This window comes from Pimephales promelas, chromosome 2 (assembly GCF_988280905.1).
Source record: "Pimephales promelas chromosome 2, fPimPro1.hap1.1, whole genome shotgun sequence".
In the NCBI taxonomy this organism is placed as follows: domain Eukaryota; kingdom Metazoa; phylum Chordata; class Actinopteri; order Cypriniformes; family Leuciscidae; genus Pimephales; species Pimephales promelas.
Window position 1 is genome coordinate 28,394,763 of NC_142770.1, and position 22,133 is coordinate 28,416,895.

Genomic DNA, 22,133 nt, shown 5'->3' on the forward strand with positions numbered 1-22,133 from the left:
GCCCACCTGGGCCGCGGCGAGAGGGTCTAAGGTCGCCGGCAAACAAGCTCAGCTCAGATTGGTTGACACCGAAAATGGATCACAACAGAGTGCACAGCAAAGACACTCTGGAGTGCAACCTGGGATTTTGGATCATCAACATTCCGCCTTAAAAGTGAGCGGGCAGACCAAAGCGTCCGTGGTAGAGACTTGAAACTCTGAGGGATGGTAGGACCGGCCCGGTACTACAACCTCACCAAGGCTCGCCCCGATCGGCCCCAAGGTGGCGCTGCAGCGATCAAAAGTACGAAATGGCTCGTAACTCCTCGACCGTCGGTCGCAGACCCAAGTGTCTTACATCACCGGAATCCTTGGCTCGAGCCGAACAAGATGCATGCCTCGGATTGGGTGGTCGCGCTGGCGAGATTTTCGGGTATTTTGGATTTTCTGAAAAACCTACTTTTGCACACTAGTCCTAGGTTTTTTGCCCGATCTGACCCAAACCGGTGCAGAAAGATTCTCTGGAGTCTGACTGCCAACAGGGATCGGGAAACAGTTGGAATTTCCATCCACGTTGGCGACGGTACGCCAAAACGTTGGGGGTGGGCGAGGCGGGCTTTACTTGAACGGCTATAACTCTCCAACGGAATGAGACAATTGCACCCAACTCGGTACACCTGTGTACGGGCTCAGCCCGTGGTCACGTGAAGAGGAATGCGGCGACTGGCCACTTGGTGGCGCTGTAAACAGAAAAAAACACAACATGGGTGGCTGTGTATCACGTGACGTTTCACACGTGCACAATGTTTTCATACCACATGATAGAACTCCTCATTCCGAACAACTTTGCCTCCAGGACAACTGCTGTGAACTAAGTCGTCCGTCAAATATTGGAGACTATTTGAAGAATTGAGGAGAAAAAAGAAAACCCTCCTCACACAGACCGGTCCTAGACTGTTTCGTATCTCTCGAGCAACCGCCGCAGTTCAACTCTCTGGACTGCCTCTGGATATTGAAGAAGTGGAGAAAAAAAACAAAACAAAAGAACCTCAAGTGGAGCTTTAACAATCTGCCCTTTTAACCAGTGTTGTCCAGGGGAGAGCGCGAACGCAGTCCCCCACTACCATAAATTATGCAGTCGAGATTCCCACATTTGGGGAATTCGCAGGGGTCAGCACAACCCAGAGTGCAATGGCCGAGCCTCGCCCTGGGTGAACCACCTTCCTGATCATGGTGTCTCCCCTGCCAGGTAAGTATGAATTCCCAGGCCTTCAGTCAGAAGCACCCTGTCCCTCTCCCCAATCCTCACCAGCGGTTTGCCAGTCAAAAAAGGGGCTTTTTTTTTTTTTTTTTGCACGCTCCGCATCCGGCTCCATGAGCCATAAATGTACATAATGCGCCGTCCCCGAATAGTGGACGGATCAGATGTTAAACCGACAGAGGAACAGGGGTTCCTTTTTGTCTTGTTTTTACACCACAATTCTACCCAGGCTAGTATAGCACATGATCACCTACAACACCCACTCACACTAGCTCCATTATCACCGTCTGCCACACAAGACCACTACATTTCTTTCATTGAACACTTTAGGAGGGTGCACCGTTCCCAGAAGTACTGCAATACCGGGTCGATGCGTGGAGTGGACGGAGCAAGCCCCTATTCCATCTCCCAGGACCAAAAATCAATTTAATATGTGGTGCCCGGGTAGGGCACGTATCAGATATTAAACTGATAAGAACAGATACTACACTTGATCTTAGCCAAAAGGCCGAGAAGCGATGACGCAGCGACGCCGAGGCGGGGGAGCCGGCAAAGGCCACGCCCACCTGGGCCGCGGCGAGAGGGTCTAAGGTCGCCGGCAAACAAGCTCAGCTCAGATTGGTTGACACCGAAAATGGATCACAACAGAGTGCACAGCAAAGACACTCTGGAGTGCAACCTGGGATTTTGGATCATCAACATTCCGCCTTAAAAGTGAGCGGGCAGACCAAAGCGTCCGTGGTAGAGACTTGAAACTCTGAGGGATGGTAGGACCGGCCCGGTACTACAACCTCACCAAGGCTCGCCCCGATCGGCCCCAAGGTGGCGCTGCAGCGATCAAAAGTACGAAATGGCTCGTAACTCCTCGACCGTCGGTCGCAGACCCAAGTGTCTTACATCACCGGAATCCTTGGCTCGAGCCGAACAAGATGCATGCCTCGGATTGGGTGGTCGCGCTGGCGAGATTTTCGGGTATTTTGGATTTTCTGAAAAACCTACTTTTGCACACTAGTCCTAGGTTTTTTGCCCGATCTGACCCAAACCGGTGCAGAAAGATTCTCTGGAGTCTGACTGCCAACAGGGATCGGGAAACAGTTGGAATTTCCATCCACGTTGGCGACGGTACGCCAAAACGTTGGGGGTGGGCGAGGCGGGCTTTACTTGAACGGCTATAACTCTCCAACGGAATGAGACAATTGCACCCAACTCGGTACACCTGTGTACGGGCTCAGCCCGTGGTCACGTGAAGAGGAATGCGGCGACTGGCCACTTGGTGGCGCTGTAAACAGAAAAAAACACAACATGGGTGGCTGTGTATCACGTGACGTTTCACACGTGCACAATGTTTTCATACCACATGATAGAACTCCTCATTCCGAACAACTTTGCCTCCAGGACAACTGCTGTGAACTAAGTCGTCCGTCAAATATTGGAGACTATTTGAAGAATTGAGGAGAAAAAAGAAAACCCTCCTCACACAGACCGGTCCTAGACTGTTTCGTATCTCTCGAGCAACCGCCGCAGTTCAACTCTCTGGACTGCCTCTGGATATTGAAGAAGTGGAGAAAAAAAACAAAACAAAAGAACCTCAAGGGGAGCTTTAACAATCTGCCCTTTTAACCAGTGTTGTCCAGGGGAGAGCGCGAACGCAGTCCCCCACTACCATAAATTATGCAGTCGAGATTCCCACATTTGGGGAATTCGCAGGGGTCAGCACAACCCAGAGTGCAATGGCCGAGCCTCGCCCTGGGTGAACCACCTTCCTGATCATGGTGTCTCCCCTGCCAGGTAAGTATGAATTCCCAGGCCTTCAGTCAGAAGCACCCTGTCCCTCTCCCCAATCCTCACCAGCGGTTTGCCAGTCAAAAAAGGGGCTTTTTTTTTTTTTTTTTGCACGCTCCGCATCCGGCTCCATGAGCCATAAATGTACATAATGCGCCGTCCCCGAATAGTGGACGGATCAGATGTTAAACCGACAGAGGAACAGGGGTTCCTTTTTGTCTTGTTTTTACACCACAATTCTACCCAGGCTAGTATAGCACATGATCACCTACAACACCCACTCACACTAGCTCCATTATCACCGTCTGCCACACAAGACCACTACATTTCTTTCATTGAACACTTTAGGAGGGTGCACCGTTCCCAGAAGTACTGCAATACCGGGTCGATGCGTGGAGTGGACGGAGCAAGCCCCTATTCCATCTCCCAGGACCAAAAATCAATTTAATATGTGGTGCCCGGGTAGGGCACGTATCAGATATTAAACTGATAAGAACAGATTTTTTCTTTCTTTCGAAAAGTTTTATTGTCACAGTGTCATTCCATTATTTCCATTTGCATGTACATTTTTTCTTTTAGATCACATTTTTACACATATTAAAAGGGACACATTATTTACTGTTAAAAGTTTCTTGTGTTTGTGTGTTGTGTAAAAAGTCCATGTTTGTTTTAAAAGAAAGGTAAATGGTTTAAATAATAGGAATAAAACAATAAAACATGTCAGATAAAAAACAATAAAACAATAAATTATGCCACATAAAACATCTCTTGTACAGGATCGAGGGTGAGTCCCTATCAAGAATGTCCATTCACTCCAGGTCTCCAGAACAGGCCCCAGACTCCTCGCTTCCAGCGCCCAGCGGAGATCCCCTCTCCTCCGGCCCGCTGGCCCGCTGTTCCCGTAGCCGGTGTGGTGAGGGTGCATCTACGGGCGGCCAGGGTCGGGGGTGGCCGGGACCTCTTTGGTGTGACCCCAGCCCCCCCATCCGAATAACGACGTCCGGCGCCTCCTGCAGCGCAGATCTAACTAATTGCTCGCACGCGTGGAGGGGCACCGTAACGCGTTTCCCCACCAGCAGGTTTCTGGTGGCCCAGATGGCATCCTTGATATGGTTGAGGGTGAGCCAGAGCGAGGTAAATTGCTGTGATGTTAGCTCCTTCAAGCCCTGACCCACCCCCAGGATGGCGAGCCTGTATCCCACCTGGGCCCGACCCGCCGGCAGGCACGGGAAAACCAGGGGGCTGGTCTTGGCCCACAGGTCCCGCGCAGCACCGCACTCCCAGAGCAGATGGTAGACGGTCTCCGGGGAACCACATCCGGACCGTGGGCAGGTGGGGTTTTTGGCCATGCCTCTGGAGTGCATAACCGCCCTGACCGGGAGGATCTCATGGGCCACCATCCACGACAAGTCCTTAAGCCTGTTCTGGAGAGCTGGGTGGGCTGCGTTCCTCCAAACGTCTTTGGCCTCACCTAGTGTGAGGCCTGGAACTGGACTCACCGATTCTCGATCCTGCACAAGAGAGACAAGAGACTTGTGGTTAGTTAAAACAGTGGCATCATTCGTTTCTAAAAGGTATTTCTTTAAAAAATTCTTAATAAAAAGATGTTCTTTTGACAGATTAAAAGACACTGGACATTTAAGATCAACGGGTAAAATTTTCAAAGATCTTAAGTATGACCCCATCCAGAATCGGGTCATGGCTGCTGTCTTGTGTTCTCTGGATGGGGTCAGGGCGTATTTAATGTGGAGGGCAGTGAAGCGGCTGCCTAAAAACAGGTGGGGGTCTGGGAGCCCTTTTCCGCCATTCTCCTTCCTTTTCTTCACTACTTCTCTTTTGAGTCGCTCCCACTTGGACCCCCACAGGAAATAAAACACTGCTCTCTCCAGGTCAATCAGGAAGCTTCGTGGGGGACTAAAAACAGAACAGACAAGTAAAAACAGTGGTAAAATCACAGCTTTAAAAATTAAAATCTTGCCTTCAATCGTCAGATTTCTTAGTCCCCAAAAGCCCAGTCTTTGCCTAACTTTCCCTAACATGTCAGTCCAGTTACCCTGTCCTCCACCCTCCCTGTCAAATTTAACACCTAAAATTTTCAAATTATTATCTTTAAAATCCAAATCTAGTCCACCTTTGTCAACGTTCCCCCACGGCCCGAAGAGCTGGGCCTCAGACTTGCTCCTATTGAGCTTGGCGCCTGAGGCCCGACCGTACCAGTCAGTCAAGTCCATTGCTCTTCGTACCGATAAAACGTCCGTTGCTAAAAGGGTCACGTCGTCCATGTATAAAACGCAGGTTGCCGTCAGTCCACTAGTCCCTGGAATGCCTAGTCCTTTAATCCATTTGTCCCTTCTCAAGATTTGTGCCAGTGGCTCTATACAAGCCACATACAGAAGGGGAGATAAGGGACACCCCTGACGGACGCCGCTGTAGATATTAACAGCTTTGGATAAATGCCCATTAACTACAATTCTGCTGACCAGACTGTTGTACAGCAGTCCCACCCAGGCTATGAACCGCCCTGGAAATCCCATTTTACCCAGTACCTTAAAAAGGAACTGGTGCGAGATACGGTCGAATGCTTTTTCAAAGTCTAAATTTAGGACTACTAGCCGAAGGTTTCTGTCTCTCGCATAACAGATGGCGTCTCTGATCAGCACCAGGCTGTCCGTGATCTTCCTTCCTGGCACAGCGCATGCTTGATCCGGGTGGATTACGTCCTCTAAAACTGTCGACATGCGTGTGGCTAAAATTTTGCTAAAAAGTTTACAGTCGACATTTAAAAGAGTGATGGGTCGCCAGTTCCGTAAGTCAGTCTTGTCCCCTTTCTTATGTAAGAGTGAAACTATCCCTATTCTAAAGCTGTCAGGAAGTCTTTCAAGAGTCTCAAATTCTTTAAAAACAGTCAGTAAGTCGAAAGCTAAAATATCCCAAAAAGTCAAATAAAACTCCAGAGGAAGTCCATCGGTGCCGGGGGACTTTCCTCGTTTAAAACTTTTGAGTGCTTTGTGAATTTCTAAAATGTTGAAATCTTGAGATAAAATTGTACCTTCGCCTTCGACTTTCTTTTCTAAAAACTCTAAAACCTCCTGTAATGTGTCATTGTGGACTTCTTTGGTGCTGTATAGGTTTTCATAAAATACTTCAGTTTCCTTTAAAATTTCTTTTGTGGTGTAAACCTCCCTCCCTCCACTTTTCAAAGCTGTGATTGCCCCACCCCGTGAAATAATTTTTTTAAAGAAATACCTCGTGCACCTTTCACCTTCCTCAATCTCCTTCTCCCTGCTCCTTAAAATGACACCTTTGCTTTGAATTTCGGATAAAACTGACATTTCTTGCTTTATTTCTTTGATTTCTTCACTAAAATCAATCCCATCGTTTAAAAGGTTAAAGTATCTCTGTAGTCGTTTTTGCAGCCCCATCATGCGTCGATTTAATCTATTCTTTTTGATTTTTCCTATCTTTCTAAAAAACTGTCTCGTCCGTTCTTTTACCATCTCCCACCACTGTGCACGTGAGTCGTAGAAGTCTTGGAGGGTCTGCCATTGGCTGAACTGCTCTCTGTACTCACTGACTACATCTTTATCTTCCAAAAGGGAGCAGTTCAGCTTCCACAGCCCTCCCCCTGCAGTCACACCAGTGGGGAGTGAAAGGGTGCATGACAGCATTGTGTGATCTGAAAAAAAGAGGGGGGTTAATGTTGCATCGGTTGGCAGGCAGTCCCGTGTAAAAACGTAGTCAATGCGAGAGGCTCTGGTGCCGTCACCACTGAACCAGGTGAAGCCCTCCTCTCTCTGATGCATTGCTTTAAAACAGTCCACTAATTTAAAATCTCTAACTAAATCCTGCAATAAAACCGACGTTTTGTCAACTTTAAAATCCTCTGTCCTCTTCCTGTCTTTCTTGGTTAAAACGCAATTAAAATCCCCTGCTACCACTAGGGGAGCCCTACCTAACATGTGGGGCCGCAGGTCTTCTAAAAGCTCATACCTATTGTTTTTGTCTGTAAAACCATACACATTTAAAATGTTAAAATCCTTACCTAAAAAAGTCAGATTAGCTAAAATTGCCCGCCCGTCCCTCACCACAGTGCTGCCCTTCACCAAGATATTAGGGTTTTGTATTAAAATGGCGACACCGTCATTTTTATTAAAATTGGACCCACTCCAAACGGAAACTCCTGGGGTCCAAATCTCCTCCCACTTTCTGTAATTGGATAAAAAAGGCAGGCCACATTCTTGTAATAAAAACACATCTGACTTAAAAGTTTTTAAAAAGGATAGGACACTCTGTGCTCGTATATTGCTCCTCACACTTCTCACATTGATGGTGGAGATAGTGAGAGCCATGAGCAGTATGGTTAAAAGGGTATGAGACATTTAAAAGCAACAAAAGGACTACAGAGATTTAATTAAAATCAGGTTATTTCTTGTTGCACTTGCCGTCCCTTTTCCCCAGAAAGCCTGGGATCAGGGAGGAAAGTGCTTGACGTCTCAGGGCTCACAGAGAGAACCTCTTGTGAAGCCTTTGGCGTCGATGTTCTTAGCTTAAAATGCAGAAAAGATACTTCATTAGGAGAGTCTGTGGGCCACACACGGTCTAGATCTTCCATGGGGGAACTATCTAGCCGGTGCGCTACCCGCAGCTTTTTCTCCTCTGTTTGGACCAGAGGAGATCTCGCAGTTCTTTTCTGCACTTGAGCATTGGGAAGAGAAGAATCTGTCTCACTCCCACTAGTTGACCCACTAGCCTCAGACACGGTGACAAGGGAGGAAGCCGTTTCCTCCTCTTTGTCGTCCACCTCTTCTTTACCATTATCATTTTGAGGATTGGCTTCCTCCCCCTGACCAGCTGTTCGAGTTGACTCCTCCCCTGTGGCCGCCCCACTTCCTTCTTCCAGTCCAATCCCTGAGGCTGGCTGAGGATTTGAATTTCCCGCCAAAACCTCAGGGCCCGCCTCCTTTATCGTTTGCTCTTTGGGTGGGGCGGCCATTTTGTTGTTTTTTAGCTTGTTGGCAAAACTTTGGGGGCAGTCTCTGTAGAGATGGGATGATTCTCCACAGAGGTTGCACTTTCTGCCATTTTTGCACTCTTCAAAAGTGTGTCCAATTTCTCTGCACTTCCTACACACTACTTCTTGGCACGCCTCGGCGAGATGCCCAAGTTGGCCACACTTGCGGCATAGCTTGGGCATCCCTTGATAATGGATGTAACCTCTATTCTCTCCCAACACAATCATAGAAGGAATTTGACTCAGGCCATGGTAGCTGTTGGGATCTGCCCATTGTTTAATGGGCACTCTCCACGCACAGCTCCAGATACCGTCTTCATCTAAAACCTTGACTGGTTGACCACGAATAGAGCAATATCTTGCCAACCATACAGCAATGTCTTCTCCACTAACTGTTTCATTAAACATCCTGACAATCACCACTTTCAGCGAATTATCAGTCAGTTTTTCCACAGTGAACATGGAGAAATTGGCTTTACACAATTCATACCGAGCCCAAAAAGTACTTAGCAAGGAAGCAGAAGCAAAACTAACGTCGAAGCCATGATTCAGGGGCAGAGTCAACAAGCAGTTAATATCAATAGCCTTAAAACCGAGAGTCTGTTGGATGCACTTCCTGGAAAAGTCCAACCTGGACATCGCCTGGAGAGTGCCATCCTCCTTTGTCTTAAATTTAAAACGCACGCTGTGGTGCCTCCTCATGCCGGCACGAGCAGCCGACATGTTGGAGGCACCACTAGCCTGCTGTGGCTAAAATCCAACAATAAATATACAATAAATAAATTAAAACCTGCTTACCTTAAAACCAGAAGATTCCTCGTAGAACGAGTCGTCAATTAAAAGCCGCTTGTCAATGTACCTCCTGAAGGGTGTATGTCCCGTGTGACAAGCAACACACGAGACCAAGTCCAACAAGAGGCGATCGCTGTCTCAGACGTCCGACCAGACCACTTGATCTTAGCCAAAAGGCCGAGAAGCGATGACGCAGCGACGCCGAGGCGGGGGAGCCGGCAAAGGCCACGCCCACCTGGGCCGCGGCGAGAGGGTCTAAGGTCGCCGGCAAACAAGCTCAGCTCAGATTGGTTGACACCGAAAATGGATCACAACAGAGTGCACAGCACGACACTCTGGAGTGCAACCTGGGATTTTGGATCATCAACATTCCGCCTTAAAAGTGAGCGGGCGGACCAAAGCGTCCGTGGTAGAGACTTGAAACTCTGAGGGATGGTAGGACCGGCCCGGTACTACAACCTCACCAAGGCTCGCCCCGATCGGCCCCAAGGTGGCGCTGCAGCGATCAAAAGTACGAAATGGCTCGTAACTCCTCGACCGTCGGTCGCAGACCCAAGTGTCTTACATCACCGGAATCCTTGGCTCGAGCCGAACAAGATGCATGCCTCGGATTGGGTGGTCGCGCTGGCGAGATTTTCGGGTATTTTGGATTTTCTGAAAAACCTACTTTTGCACACTAGTCCTAGGTTTTTTGCCCGATCTGACCCAAACCGGTGCAGAAAGATTCTCTGGAGTCCGACTGCCAACAGGGATCGGGAAACAGTTGGAATTTCCATCCACGTTGGCGACGGTACGCCAAAACGTTGGGGGTGGGCGAGGCGGGCTTTACTTAAACGGCTATAACTCTCCAACGGAATGAGACAATTGCACCCAACTCGGTACACCTGTGTACGGGCTCAGCCCGTGGTCACGTGAAGAGGAATGCGGCGACTGGCCACTTGGTGGCGCTGTAAACAGAAAAAAACACAACATGGGTGGCTGTATATCACGTGACGTTTCACACGCGCACAATGTTTTCATACCACATGATAGAACTCCTCATTCCGAACAACTTTGCCTCCAGGACAACTGCTGTGAACTAAGTCGTCCGTCAAATATTGGAGACTATTTGAAGAATTGAGGAGAAAAAAGAAAACCCTCCTCACACAGACCGGTCCTAGACTGTTTCGTATCTCTCGAGCAACCGCCGCAGTTCAACTCTCTGGACTGCCTCTGGATATTGAAGAAGTGGAGAGAAAAAAAAAAAAAAAAAAAAGAACCTCAAGTGGAGCTTTAACAATCTGCCCTTTTAACCAGTGTTGTCCAGGGGAGAGCGCGAACGCAGTCCCCCACTACCATAAATTATGCAGTCGAGATTCCCACATTTGGGGAATTCGCAGGGGTCAGCACAACCCAGAGTGCAATGGCCGAGCCTCGCCCTGGGTGAACCACCTTCCTGATCATGGTGTCTCCCCTGCCAGGTAAGTATGAATTCCCAGGCCTTCAGTCAGAAGCACGCTGTCCCTCTCCCCAATCCTCACCAGCGGTTTGCCAGTCAAAAAAGGGGCTTTTTTTTTTTTTGCACGCTCCGCATCCGGCTCCATGAGCCATAAATGTACATAATGCGCCGTCCCCGAATAGTGGATGGATCAGATGTTAAACTGACAGAGGAACAGGGGTTCATTTTTGTCTTGTTTTTACACCACAATTCTACCCAGGCTAGTATAGCACATGATCACCTACAACACCCACTCACACTAGCTCCATTATCACCTTCTGCCACACAAGACCACTACAACTCTTTCATTGAACACTTTAGGAGGGTGCACCGTTCCCAGAAGTACTGCAATACCGGGTCGATGCGTGGAGTGGACGGAGCAAGCCCCTATTCCATCTCCCAGGACCAAAAATCAATTTAATATGTGGTGCCCGGGTAGGGCACGTATCAGATATTAAACTGATAAGAACAGATACTACACTTGATCTTAGCCAAAAGGCCGAGAAGCGATGACGCAGCGACGCCGAGGCGGGGGAGCCGGCAAAGGCCACGCCCACCTGGGCCGCGGCGAGAGGGTCTAAGGTCGCCGGCAAACAAGCTCAGCTCAGATTGGTTGACACCGAAAATGGATCACAACAGAGTGCACAGCACGACACTCTGGAGTGCAACCTGGGATTTTGGATCATCAACATTCCGCCTTAAAAGTGAGCGGGCGGACCAAAGCGTCCGTGGTAGAGACTTGAAACTCTGAGGGATGGTAGGACCGGCCCGGTACTACAACCTCACCAAGGCTCGCCCCGATCGGCCCCAAGGTGGCGCTGCAGCGATCAAAAGTACGAAATGGCTCGTAACTCCTCGACCGTCGGTCGCAGACCCAAGTGTCTTACATCACCGGAATCCTTGGCTCGAGCCGAACAAGATGCATGCCTCGGATTGGGTGGTCGCGCTGGCGAGATTTTCGGGTATTTTGGATTTTCTGAAAAACCTACTTTTGCACACTAGTCCTAGGTTTTTTGCCCGATCTGACCCAAACCGGTGCAGAAAGATTCTCTGGAGTCCGACTGCCAACAGGGATCGGGAAACAGTTGGAATTTCCATCCACGTTGGCGACGGTACGCCAAAACGTTGGGGGTGGGCGAGGCGGGCTTTACTTAAACGGCTATAACTCTCCAACGGAATGAGACAATTGCACCCAACTCGGTACACCTGTGTACGGGCTCAGCCCGTGGTCACGTGAAGAGGAATGCGGCGACTGGCCACTTGGTGGCGCTGTAAACAGAAAAAAACACAACATGGGTGGCTGTATATCACGTGACGTTTCACACGCGCACAATGTTTTCATACCACATGATAGAACTCCTCATTCCGAACAACTTTGCCTCCAGGACAACTGCTGTGAACTAAGTCGTCCGTCAAATATTGGAGACTATTTGAAGAATTGAGGAGAAAAAAGAAAACCCTCCTCACACAGACCGGTCCTAGACTGTTTCGTATCTCTCGAGCAACCGCCGCAGTTCAACTCTCTGGACTGCCTCTGGATATTGAAGAAGTGGAGAAAAAAAAAAAAAAAAAAAAAGAACCTCAAGTGGAGCTTTAACAATCTGCCCTTTTAACCAGTGTTGTCCAGGGGAGAGCGCGAACGCAGTCCCCCACTACCATAAATTATGCAGTCGAGATTCCCACATTTGGGGAATTCGCAGGGGTCAGCACAACCCAGAGTGCAATGGCCGAGCCTCGCCCTGGGTGAACCACCTTCCTGATCATGGTGTCTCCCCTGCCAGGTAAGTATGAATTCCCAGGCCTTCAGTCAGAAGCACCCTGTCCCTCTCCCCAATCCTCACCAGCGGTTTGCCAGTCAAAAAAGGGGCTTTTTTTTTTTTTGCACGCTCCGCATCCGGCTCCATGAGCCATAAATGTACATAATGCGCCGTCCCCGAATAGTGGATGGATCAGATGTTAAACTGACAGAGGAACAGGGGTTCATTTTTGTCTTGTTTTTACACCACAATTCTACCCAGGCTAGTATAGCACATGATCACCTACAACACCCACTCACACTAGCTCCATTATCACCTTCTGCCACACAAGACCACTACAACTCTTTCATTGAACACTTTAGGAGGGTGCACCGTTCCCAGAAGTACTGCAATACCGGGTCGATGCGTGGAGTGGACGGAGCAAGCCCCTATTCCATCTCCCAGGACCAAAAATCAATTTAATATGTGGTGCCCGGGTAGGGCACGTATCAGATATTAAACTGATAAGAACAGATACTACACTTGATCTTAGCCAAAAGGCCGAGAAGCGATGACGCAGCGACGCCGAGGCGGGGGAGCCGGCAAAGGCCACGCCCACCTGGGCCGCGGCGAGAGGGTCTAAGGTCGCCGGCAAACAAGCTCAGCTCAGATTGGTTGACACCGAAAATGGATCACAACAGAGTGCACAGCACGACACTCTGGAGTGCAACCTGGGATTTTGGATCATCAACATTCCGCCTTAAAAGTGAGCGGGCGGACCAAAGCGTCCGTGGTAGAGACTTGAAACTCTGAGGGATGGTAGGACCGGCCCGGTACTACAACCTCACCAAGGCTCGCCCCGATCGGCCCCAAGGTGGCGCTGCAGCGATCAAAAGTACGAAATGGCTCGTAACTCCTCGACCGTCGGTCGCAGACCCAAGTGTCTTACATCACCGGAATCCTTGGCTCGAGCCGAACAAGATGCATGCCTCGGATTGGGTGGTCGCGCTGGCGAGATTTTCGGGTATTTTGGATTTTCTGAAAAACCTACTTTTGCACACTAGTCCTAGGTTTTTTGCCCGATCTGACCCAAACCGGTGCAGAAAGATTCTCTGGAGTCCGACTGCCAACAGGGATCGGGAAACAGTTGGAATTTCCATCCACGTTGGCGACGGTACGCCAAAACGTTGGGGGTGGGCGAGGCGGGCTTTACTTAAACGGCTATAACTCTCCAACGGAATGAGACAATTGCACCCAACTCGGTACACCTGTGTACGGGCTCAGCCCGTGGTCACGTGAAGAGGAATGCGGCGACTGGCCACTTGGTGGCGCTGTAAACAGAAAAAAACACAACATGGGTGGCTGTATATCACGTGACGTTTCACACGCGCACAATGTTTTCATACCACATGATAGAACTCCTCATTCCGAACAACTTTGCCTCCAGGACAACTGCTGTGAACTAAGTCGTCCGTCAAATATTGGAGACTATTTGAAGAATTGAGGAGAAAAAAGAAAACCCTCCTCACACAGACCGGTCCTAGACTGTTTCGTATCTCTCGAGCAACCGCCGCAGTTCAACTCTCTGGACTGCCTCTGGATATTGAAGAAGTGGAGAAAAAAAAAAAAAAAAAAAAAGAACCTCAAGTGGAGCTTTAACAATCTGCCCTTTTAACCAGTGTTGTCCAGGGGAGAGCGCGAACGCAGTCCCCCACTACCATAAATTATGCAGTCGAGATTCCCACATTTGGGGAATTCGCAGGGGTCAGCACAACCCAGAGTGCAATGGCCGAGCCTCGCCCTGGGTGAACCACCTTCCTGATCATGGTGTCTCCCCTGCCAGGTAAGTATGAATTCCCAGGCCTTCAGTCAGAAGCACCCTGTCCCTCTCCCCAATCCTCACCAGCGGTTTGCCAGTCAAAAAAGGGGCTTTTTTTTTTTTTGCACGCTCCGCATCCGGCTCCATGAGCCATAAATGTACATAATGCGCCGTCCCCGAATAGTGGATGGATCAGATGTTAAACTGACAGAGGAACAGGGGTTCATTTTTGTCTTGTTTTTACACCACAATTCTACCCAGGCTAGTATAGCACATGATCACCTACAACACCCACTCACACTAGCTCCATTATCACCTTCTGCCACACAAGACCACTACAACTCTTTCATTGAACACTTTAGGAGGGTGCACCGTTCCCAGAAGTACTGCAATACCGGGTCGATGCGTGGAGTGGACGGAGCAAGCCCCTATTCCATCTCCCAGGACCAAAAATCAATTTAATATGTGGTGCCCGGGTAGGGCACGTATCAGATATTAAACTGATAAGAACAGATACTACACTTGATCTTAGCCAAAAGGCCGAGAAGCGATGACGCAGCGACGCCGAGGCGGGGGAGCCGGCAAAGGCCACGCCCACCTGGGCCGCGGCGAGAGGGTCTAAGGTCGCCGGCAAACAAGCTCAGCTCAGATTGGTTGACACCGAAAATGGATCACAACAGAGTGCACAGCACGACACTCTGGAGTGCAACCTGGGATTTTGGATCATCAACATTCCGCCTTAAAAGTGAGCGGGCGGACCAAAGCGTCCGTGGTAGAGACTTGAAACTCTGAGGGATGGTAGGACCGGCCCGGTACTACAACCTCACCAAGGCTCGCCCCGATCGGCCCCAAGGTGGCGCTGCAGCGATCAAAAGTACGAAATGGCTCGTAACTCCTCGACCGTCGGTCGCAGACCCAAGTGTCTTACATCACCGGAATCCTTGGCTCGAGCCGAACAAGATGCATGCCTCGGATTGGGTGGTCGCGCTGGCGAGATTTTCGGGTATTTTGGATTTTCTGAAAAACCTACTTTTGCACACTAGTCCTAGGTTTTTTGCCCGATCTGACCCAAACCGGTGCAGAAAGATTCTCTGGAGTCCGACTGCCAACAGGGATCGGGAAACAGTTGGAATTTCCATCCACGTTGGCGACGGTACGCCAAAACGTTGGGGGTGGGCGAGGCGGGCTTTACTTAAACGGCTATAACTCTCCAACGGAATGAGACAATTGCACCCAACTCGGTACACCTGTGTACGGGCTCAGCCCGTGGTCACGTGAAGAGGAATGCGGCGACTGGCCACTTGGTGGCGCTGTAAACAGAAAAAAACACAACATGGGTGGCTGTATATCACGTGACGTTTCACACGCGCACAATGTTTTCATACCACATGATAGAACTCCTCATTCCGAACAACTTTGCCTCCAGGACAACTGCTGTGAACTAAGTCGTCCGTCAAATATTGGAGACTATTTGAAGAATTGAGGAGAAAAAAGAAAACCCTCCTCACACAGACCGGTCCTAGACTGTTTCGTATCTCTCGAGCAACCGCCGCAGTTCAACTCTCTGGACTGCCTCTGGATATTGAAGAAGTGGAGAAAAAAAAAAAAAAAAAAAAAAGAACCTCAAGTGGAGCTTTAACAATCTGCCCTTTTAACCAGTGTTGTCCAGGGGAGAGCGCGAACGCAGTCCCCCACTACCATAAATTATGCAGTCGAGATTCCCACATTTGGGGAATTCGCAGGGGTCAGCACAACCCAGAGTGCAATGGCCGAGCCTCGCCCTGGGTGAACCACCTTCCTGATCATGGTGTCTCCCCTGCCAGGTAAGTATGAATTCCCAGGCCTTCAGTCAGAAGCACCCTGTCCCTCTCCCCAATCCTCACCAGCGGTTTGCCAGTCAAAAAAGGGGCTTTTTTTTTTTTTGCACGCTCCGCATCCGGCTCCATGAGCCATAAATGTACATAATGCGCCGTCCCCGAATAGTGGATGGATCAGATGTTAAACTGACAGAGGAACAGGGGTTCATTTTTGTCTTGTTTTTACACCACAATTCTACCCAGGCTAGTATAGCACATGATCACCTACAACACCCACTCACACTAGCTCCATTATCACCTTCTGCCACACAAGACCACTACAACTCTTTCATTGAACACTTTAGGAGGGTGCACCGTTCCCAGAAGTACTGCAATACCGGGTCGATGCGTGGAGTGGACGGAGCAAGCCCCTATTCCATCTCCCAGGACCAAAAATCAATTTAATATGTGGTGCCCGGGTAGGGCACGTATCAGATATTAAACTGATAAGAACAGATTTTTTCTTTCTTTCGAAAAGTTTTATTGTCACAGTGTCATTCCATTATTTCCATTTGCATGTACATTTTTTCTTTTAGATCACATTTTTACACATATTAAAAGGGACACATTATTTACTGTTAAAAGTTTCTTGTGTTTGTGTGTTGTGTAAAAAGTCCATGTTTGTTTTAAAAGAAAGGTAAATGGTTTAAATAATAGGAATAAAACAATAAAACATGTCAGATAAAAAACAATAAAACAATAAATTATGCCACATAAAACATCTCTTGTACAGGATCGAGGGTGAGTCCCTATCAAGAATGTCCATTCACTCCAGGTCTCCAGAACAGGCCCCAGACTCCTCGCTTCCAGCGCCCAGCGGAGATCCCCTCTCCTCCGGCCCGCTGGCCCGCTGTTCCCGTAGCCGGTGTGGTGAGGGTGCATCTACGGGCGGCCAGGGTCGGGGGTGGCCGGGACCTCTTTGGTGTGACCCCAGCCCCCCCATCCGAATAACGACGTCCGGCGCCTCCTGCAGCGCAGATCTAACTAATTGCTCGCACGCGTGGAGGGGCACCGTAACGCGTTTCCCCACCAGCAGGTTTCTGGTGGCCCAGATGGCATCCTTGATATGGTTGAGGGTGAGCCAGAGCGAGGTAAATTGCTGTGATGTTAGCTCCTTCAAGCCCTGACCCACCCCCAGGATGGCGAGCCTGTATCCCACCTGGGCCCGACCCGCCGGCAGGCACGGGAAAACCAGGGGGCTGGTCTTGGCCCACAGGTCCCGCGCAGCACCGCACTCCCAGAGCAGATGGTAGACGGTCTCCGGGGAACCACATCCGGACCGTGGGCAGGTGGGGTTTTTGGCCATGCCTCTGGAGTGCATAACCGCCCTGACCGGGAGGATCTCATGGGCCACCATCCACGACAAGTCCTTAAGCCTGTTCTGGAGAGCTGGGTGGGCTGCGTTCCTCCAAACGTCTTTGGCCTCACCTAGTGTGAGGCCTGGAACTGGACTCACCGATTCTCGATCCTGCACAAGAGAGACAAGAGACTTGTGGTTAGTTAAAACAGTGGCATCATTCGTTTCTAAAAGGTATTTCTTAAAAAAATTCTTAATAAAAAGATGTTCTTTTGACAGGTTAAAAGACACTGGACATTTAAGATCAACGGGTAAAATTTTCAAAGATCTTAAGTATGACCCCATCCAGAATCGGGTCATGGCTGCTGTCTTGTGTTCTCTGGATGGGGTCAGTGCATACTGGATGTGGAGGGCGGCAAAGCGGCTGCCTAAAAACAGGTGGGGGTCTGGGAGGCCTTTCCCGCCATTCTCTTTTTTCTTTTTGACGACCTCCCTCTTGAGTCTTTCCCACTTGGACCCCCACAGGAAATAAAATACCGCCCTCTCCAACTTGGCTAGGAATCGTCTTGGGGGACTAAAAACAGAACAGACAAGTAAAATCAGTGGTAAAATCACAGCTTTAAAAATTAAAATCTTGCCTTCATACGTCAGTTGTCTTAGTCCCCAAAAGCCCAGTCTTTGCCTAACTTTCCCTAACATGTCAGTCCAGTTACCCTGTCCTCCACCCTCCCTGTCAAATTTCACACCTAAAATTTTCAAATTATTATCTTTAAAATCCAAATCTAGTCCGCCTTTGTCAACGTTCCCCCACGGCCCGAAGAGCAGGGCCTCGGACTTACTCCTGTTAAGCTTGGCGCCCGAGGCCCGACCGTACCAGTCAGTCAAGTCCATTGCTCTTCGTACCGATAAAAGGTCAGTCGCTAAAAGGGTCACGTCGTCCATATATAAAACACAGGTCGCCGTCAGTCCACCAGTTCCTGGGATGTCTAGCCCTTTAATCCATTTATCCCTTCTCAAGATTTGTGCCAGTGGCTCAATACAAGCCACGTACAGAAGGGGAGATAAGGGACACCCCTGACGGACACCGCTGCGGATATTTACAGCTTTGGTAAGATGCCCATTTACAAGAATTTTGCTGCCTAAGTCCTCATACAGCAGTCCCACCCAAGCTAGAAACCTCTCAGAAAAGCCCATTTTTTGCAGTACCTGAAGGAGGTACTGGTGCGAAACTCGATCAAATGCTTTTTCGAAGTCTAAATTTAGGACTACAAGCCGAATGTTTCTGTCTCTCGCATAACAGATGGCGTCTCTGATCAGTATTAGGCTGTCCGTGATCTTCCTGCCGGGCACAGCGCAAGCTTGATCCAGGTGGATTACGTCCTCTAAAACGGTCGACATGCGTGTAGCTAAAATTTTACTAAAAAGTTTACAATCATAATTTAAAAGAGTGATTGGTCGCCAGTTTCTTAAGTCAGTCTTGTCTCCTTTTTTGTACAGTAGTGTAACTATCCCTACTCTAAAGCTGTCTGGAAGTCTGTCAAGAGTCTCAAATTCTTTAAAAACTGTAAGTAAGTCGTGTGCTAAAATGTCCCAGAAAGTCAGGTAAAACTCAAAGGGGAGTCCGTCCATGCCCGGTGACTTCCCCTTCTTAAAACCCTTTACAGCTTTTGTCAACTCTAAAAGATTAAAATCCTGGGATAAAAGCACATTTGGACTCTTAACTTTTTTATCTAAAACCCCTAAAACGTCCTCTAAGGTGCCATTGTGTACCTCTTTAGTGTCATATAAATTACTGTAAAAACTTTCAATTTCCCCTAAAATCCGGTCAGTTGTGTTTACTTCCTCCCCTCTAAAAGTTTTTAAAGCATTAATGGACCCTCCCCGAGCTATTGTCTTTTTAAAAAAATATCTGGTACACTTCTCTCCTTCCTCTAACTCCCTTTCTTTACATCTTAAAATGACACCTTTGCTCTTTATTTCAGACAGATCTGACATTTCTTTCTTTACTTCTTTTATTTCATTTGTAAAATCCAATCCATTGTTTAAAAGGTTAAAATATCTCTGCAGTCTTTTTTGCAACCCCATCATGCGTCTTTTTTCTTTATTCTTTTTTTCTCTCCCAATTTGTTTAAAAAACCGTCCTGTCCTTTGTTTCACCATCTCCCACCACTGTGCACGTGAGTCATAAAAGTCCTGGAGGGTCTGCCATTGGCTGAACTGCTCCCTATACTCTTTTACCACTTCCTCGTCCTCTAACAGGGAACAGTTCAGCTTCCACAGCCCTCCCCCTGCAGTCACACCCGTGGGAAGTGAAAGAGTGCAAGACAGCATCATGTGATCGGAAAAAAAGAGGGGGGTCAATGTAGCATCGGTCGGCGGGAGGTCCCTTGTAAAAACATAGTCAATTCGAGAGGCTCTGGCACCGTCACCACTGAACCAGGTGAAGCCCTCCTCTCTTTGATGCATTGTTTTAAAACAGTCGACTAACTTAAAATCTTTGACTATATTTTGTAATAAAACCGATGTCTTGTCTACCTTAAAATCATCTCCTACCCTCTTTCTGTCATTTTTTGATAAAACACAATTAAAATCCCCTGCTACCACTAGGGGAGCCCTGCCTAGCATGTGGGGTTGCGAGTCTTCTAAAAGCTCATACCTGTTATTTTTTTCTGTAAAACCATACATATTTAAAATATTAAGATCCTTACCTAAAAAAGTCAGATTTGCTAAAATTGCCCGCCCGTCCCTCACCACAGTGCTGCCCTTCACCAAAAGGTTGGGATTTTTGATTAAAATAGCAACACCGTCATTTTTGTTAAAATTGGACCCACTCCAAATGGAAAATCCTGGGGTCCAAATCTCCTCCCACTTCCTGTAATTTGTTAAAAAAGGCAAACCACATTCTTGCAATAAAAACACATCTGACTTAAAAGTTTTTAAAAAGGATAACACACTCTGTGCTCGCAGAGTAGACCTCACACTTCTCACATTGATTGTAGAGATAGTGAGGGCCATGAGCAGTATGGTTAAAAATACAAGCATTAATAGAAGAATAAAACCAAAAGACTGCAGAAAGTTACATTAAAATCATGTTATGTCATGTATCACTTGCTTCTCCTTTTCCCCAGAAAAACTGGGATCAGGAGGGCAAATGCTCGTCACCTTGGAGTCCACAGAGAGGGCCTCTTGTGGATCCTTCGGCGACGATGTTATTAGCTTAACGTGCAAAAAGGAGACTTCATTGGGAGAATCTGCGGGCCACACACGGTCTAGATCTACCAAGGAGGTACTATCTAGCCGGAGCGATGCCCGCAGCCTTTTCTCCTCTGTTTGAAGCAGAGGAGATCTCGCAGACCTTTTTTGCACCTGAGCATTGGGAAGTGAACCCTCGGATTCACCCCCACTATCCACCACGCTAACCTCCGATACGGTGTAGAGCGAGGAAGCCGTTACATCCTCCTCCTCTATTTTGTTTTCGCTTATCTCTTGTTGGGGAACGGCTTCCTCACTCTGTTTGCTGTTAAAACTTGGCTCCGCCCCTATGGCCGCCCCACTTCCTTCCTCCTGCCCACTCCCTGAGGCTGGCTGGGAAATAGAATTTCCCGCCAAAACCTCAGGGACCGCCTCCTCCTTCCTTTGCTCTTTTGTTTGTTCCACATGTGGGGCGGCCATTTTGTTACCTTTCAATTTGTTGGCAAAACTTTTAGGGCAATCTCTGTAGAGATGGTTAGTTTCACCACAAAGATTACACCTTCTGCCAATGGTACATTCTTCAAAAGTATGACCAATTCCTCTACACTTCCCACATGTTAATTCATTGCATGCATCGGCTAAATGCCCCATTCTCCCACACTTTCTGCACAATTTAGGCATTCCTTGATAGTGAATGTAGCCTCTGTTCTCTCCCAACACAATCATTGAAGGTAGGTGTTTCAGGCCCTGGTAGCCCCCGGCGTCTTCCCATTGTTTAATGGGAATTCGCCAGGAGCAATTCCAGATGCCGTCTTCATCTAACACTTTGACTGGTTGCCCCCGAACAGTGCAAAATCTACCCAACCAGACACAAATGTCTTCTCCATTCACAGTTTCATTAAACATCCTGACAATCACGGTTTTAAGTGAATTGTCAGAAAGTTTTTCCACAGTAAACATTGAAAACTGGGCTTTGCATGCATCAAACCTTTGCCAGAATTCAGTTAACAGGGAAGCGCTTTTGAAACTTAAATCAAAACCTTTGTTCAGGGGGAGAGTTACCAAGCAGTTCAAGTCATCAGGTTTAAAATTGAGGGTTTTCTGGATCAGCTTCCTGGAGAAGTCAAGACGTGACAACCCCAGGAGCTTACCATTCACCTCTTTAAATAAAAACCGCACGCTGTGGTGCCTCCGCATGCCGGCACGAGCAGCCGACATGGTGGAGGCACCAACAGCCTAAAACTTAAAACAATAAATAAATAAATAAATAAATAAATAGATAAAAAGGTCTTACCTTAAAACCGAGCCGGAATAAAAGCAGCTGGATCAATGTACCTCTCAAAAGTTTGAGGCTCAAGTCACGGAAGGACCCGAGCCGGAAAAACCTCCAAGAGGCGATCGCTGTCTCTACCTTGGGACCAGACACTTGATCTTAGCCAAAAGGCCGAGAAGCGATGACGCAGCGACGCCGAGGCGGGGGAGCCGGCAAAGGCCACGCCCACCTGGGCCGCGGCGAGAGGGTCTAAGGTCGCCGGCAAACAAGCTCAGCTCAGATTGGTTGACACCGAAAATGGATCACAACAGAGTGCACAGCACGACACTCTGGAGTGCAACCTGGGATTTTGGATCATCAACATTCCGCCTTAAAAGTGAGCGGGCGGACCAAAGCGTCCGTGGTAGAGACTTGAAACTCTGAGGGATGGTAGGACCGGCCCGGTACTACAACCTCACCAAGGCTCGCCCCGATCGGCCCCAAGGTGGCGCTGCAGCGATCAAAAGTACGAAATGGCTCGTAACTCCTCGACCGTCGGTCGCAGACCCAAGTGTCTTACATCACCGGAATCCTTGGCTCGAGCCGAACAAGATGCATGCCTCGGATTGGGTGGTCGCGCTGGCGAGATTTTCGGGTATTTTGGATTTTCTGAAAAACC

At 48.6% G+C, this 22,133-nt stretch overlaps 10 non-coding genes and 2 pseudogenes across 10 annotated transcripts; all 12 read right to left on the minus strand.

The window, feature by feature from the left end:
- Window positions 1-1,071: 1,071 nt before the first annotated feature.
- Window positions 1,072-1,236, minus strand: LOC148996535 (U1 spliceosomal RNA). Its single transcript, XR_016150365.1, has one exon. It is a non-coding gene; the product is annotated as a U1 spliceosomal RNA (small nuclear RNA).
- A 333-nt stretch (window positions 1,237-1,569) lies between these two features.
- LOC148996536 (U2 spliceosomal RNA) lies at window positions 1,570-1,760 on the minus strand. Its single transcript, XR_016148519.1, has one exon. It is a non-coding gene; the product is annotated as a U2 spliceosomal RNA (small nuclear RNA).
- A 1,111-nt stretch (window positions 1,761-2,871) lies between these two features.
- Window positions 2,872-3,036, minus strand: LOC148996537 (U1 spliceosomal RNA). The gene has a single exon (XR_016150366.1). It is a non-coding gene; the product is annotated as a U1 spliceosomal RNA (small nuclear RNA).
- A 333-nt stretch (window positions 3,037-3,369) lies between these two features.
- Window positions 3,370-3,547, minus strand: LOC148996538 (U2 spliceosomal RNA; annotated as a pseudogene).
- A 6,581-nt stretch (window positions 3,548-10,128) lies between these two features.
- Window positions 10,129-10,293, minus strand: LOC148996539 (U1 spliceosomal RNA). The gene has a single exon (XR_016150368.1). It is a non-coding gene; the product is annotated as a U1 spliceosomal RNA (small nuclear RNA).
- A 329-nt stretch (window positions 10,294-10,622) lies between these two features.
- Window positions 10,623-10,813, minus strand: LOC148996540 (U2 spliceosomal RNA). The gene has a single exon (XR_016148520.1). It is a non-coding gene; the product is annotated as a U2 spliceosomal RNA (small nuclear RNA).
- Window positions 10,814-11,926: 1,113 nt separating this feature from the next.
- LOC148996541 (U1 spliceosomal RNA) lies at window positions 11,927-12,091 on the minus strand. Its single transcript, XR_016150369.1, has one exon. It is a non-coding gene; the product is annotated as a U1 spliceosomal RNA (small nuclear RNA).
- A 329-nt stretch (window positions 12,092-12,420) lies between these two features.
- Window positions 12,421-12,611, minus strand: LOC148996542 (U2 spliceosomal RNA). The gene has a single exon (XR_016148523.1). It is a non-coding gene; the product is annotated as a U2 spliceosomal RNA (small nuclear RNA).
- Window positions 12,612-13,724: 1,113 nt separating this feature from the next.
- Window positions 13,725-13,889, minus strand: LOC148996543 (U1 spliceosomal RNA). The gene has a single exon (XR_016150370.1). It is a non-coding gene; the product is annotated as a U1 spliceosomal RNA (small nuclear RNA).
- Window positions 13,890-14,218: 329 nt separating this feature from the next.
- On the minus strand, window positions 14,219-14,409 carry LOC148996544 (U2 spliceosomal RNA). The gene has a single exon (XR_016148524.1). It is a non-coding gene; the product is annotated as a U2 spliceosomal RNA (small nuclear RNA).
- Window positions 14,410-15,523: 1,114 nt separating this feature from the next.
- On the minus strand, window positions 15,524-15,688 carry LOC148996545 (U1 spliceosomal RNA). Its single transcript, XR_016150371.1, has one exon. It is a non-coding gene; the product is annotated as a U1 spliceosomal RNA (small nuclear RNA).
- Window positions 15,689-16,017: 329 nt separating this feature from the next.
- LOC148996546 (U2 spliceosomal RNA) lies at window positions 16,018-16,195 on the minus strand (annotated as a pseudogene).
- Between the last annotated feature and the right edge of the window lie 5,938 nt (window positions 16,196-22,133).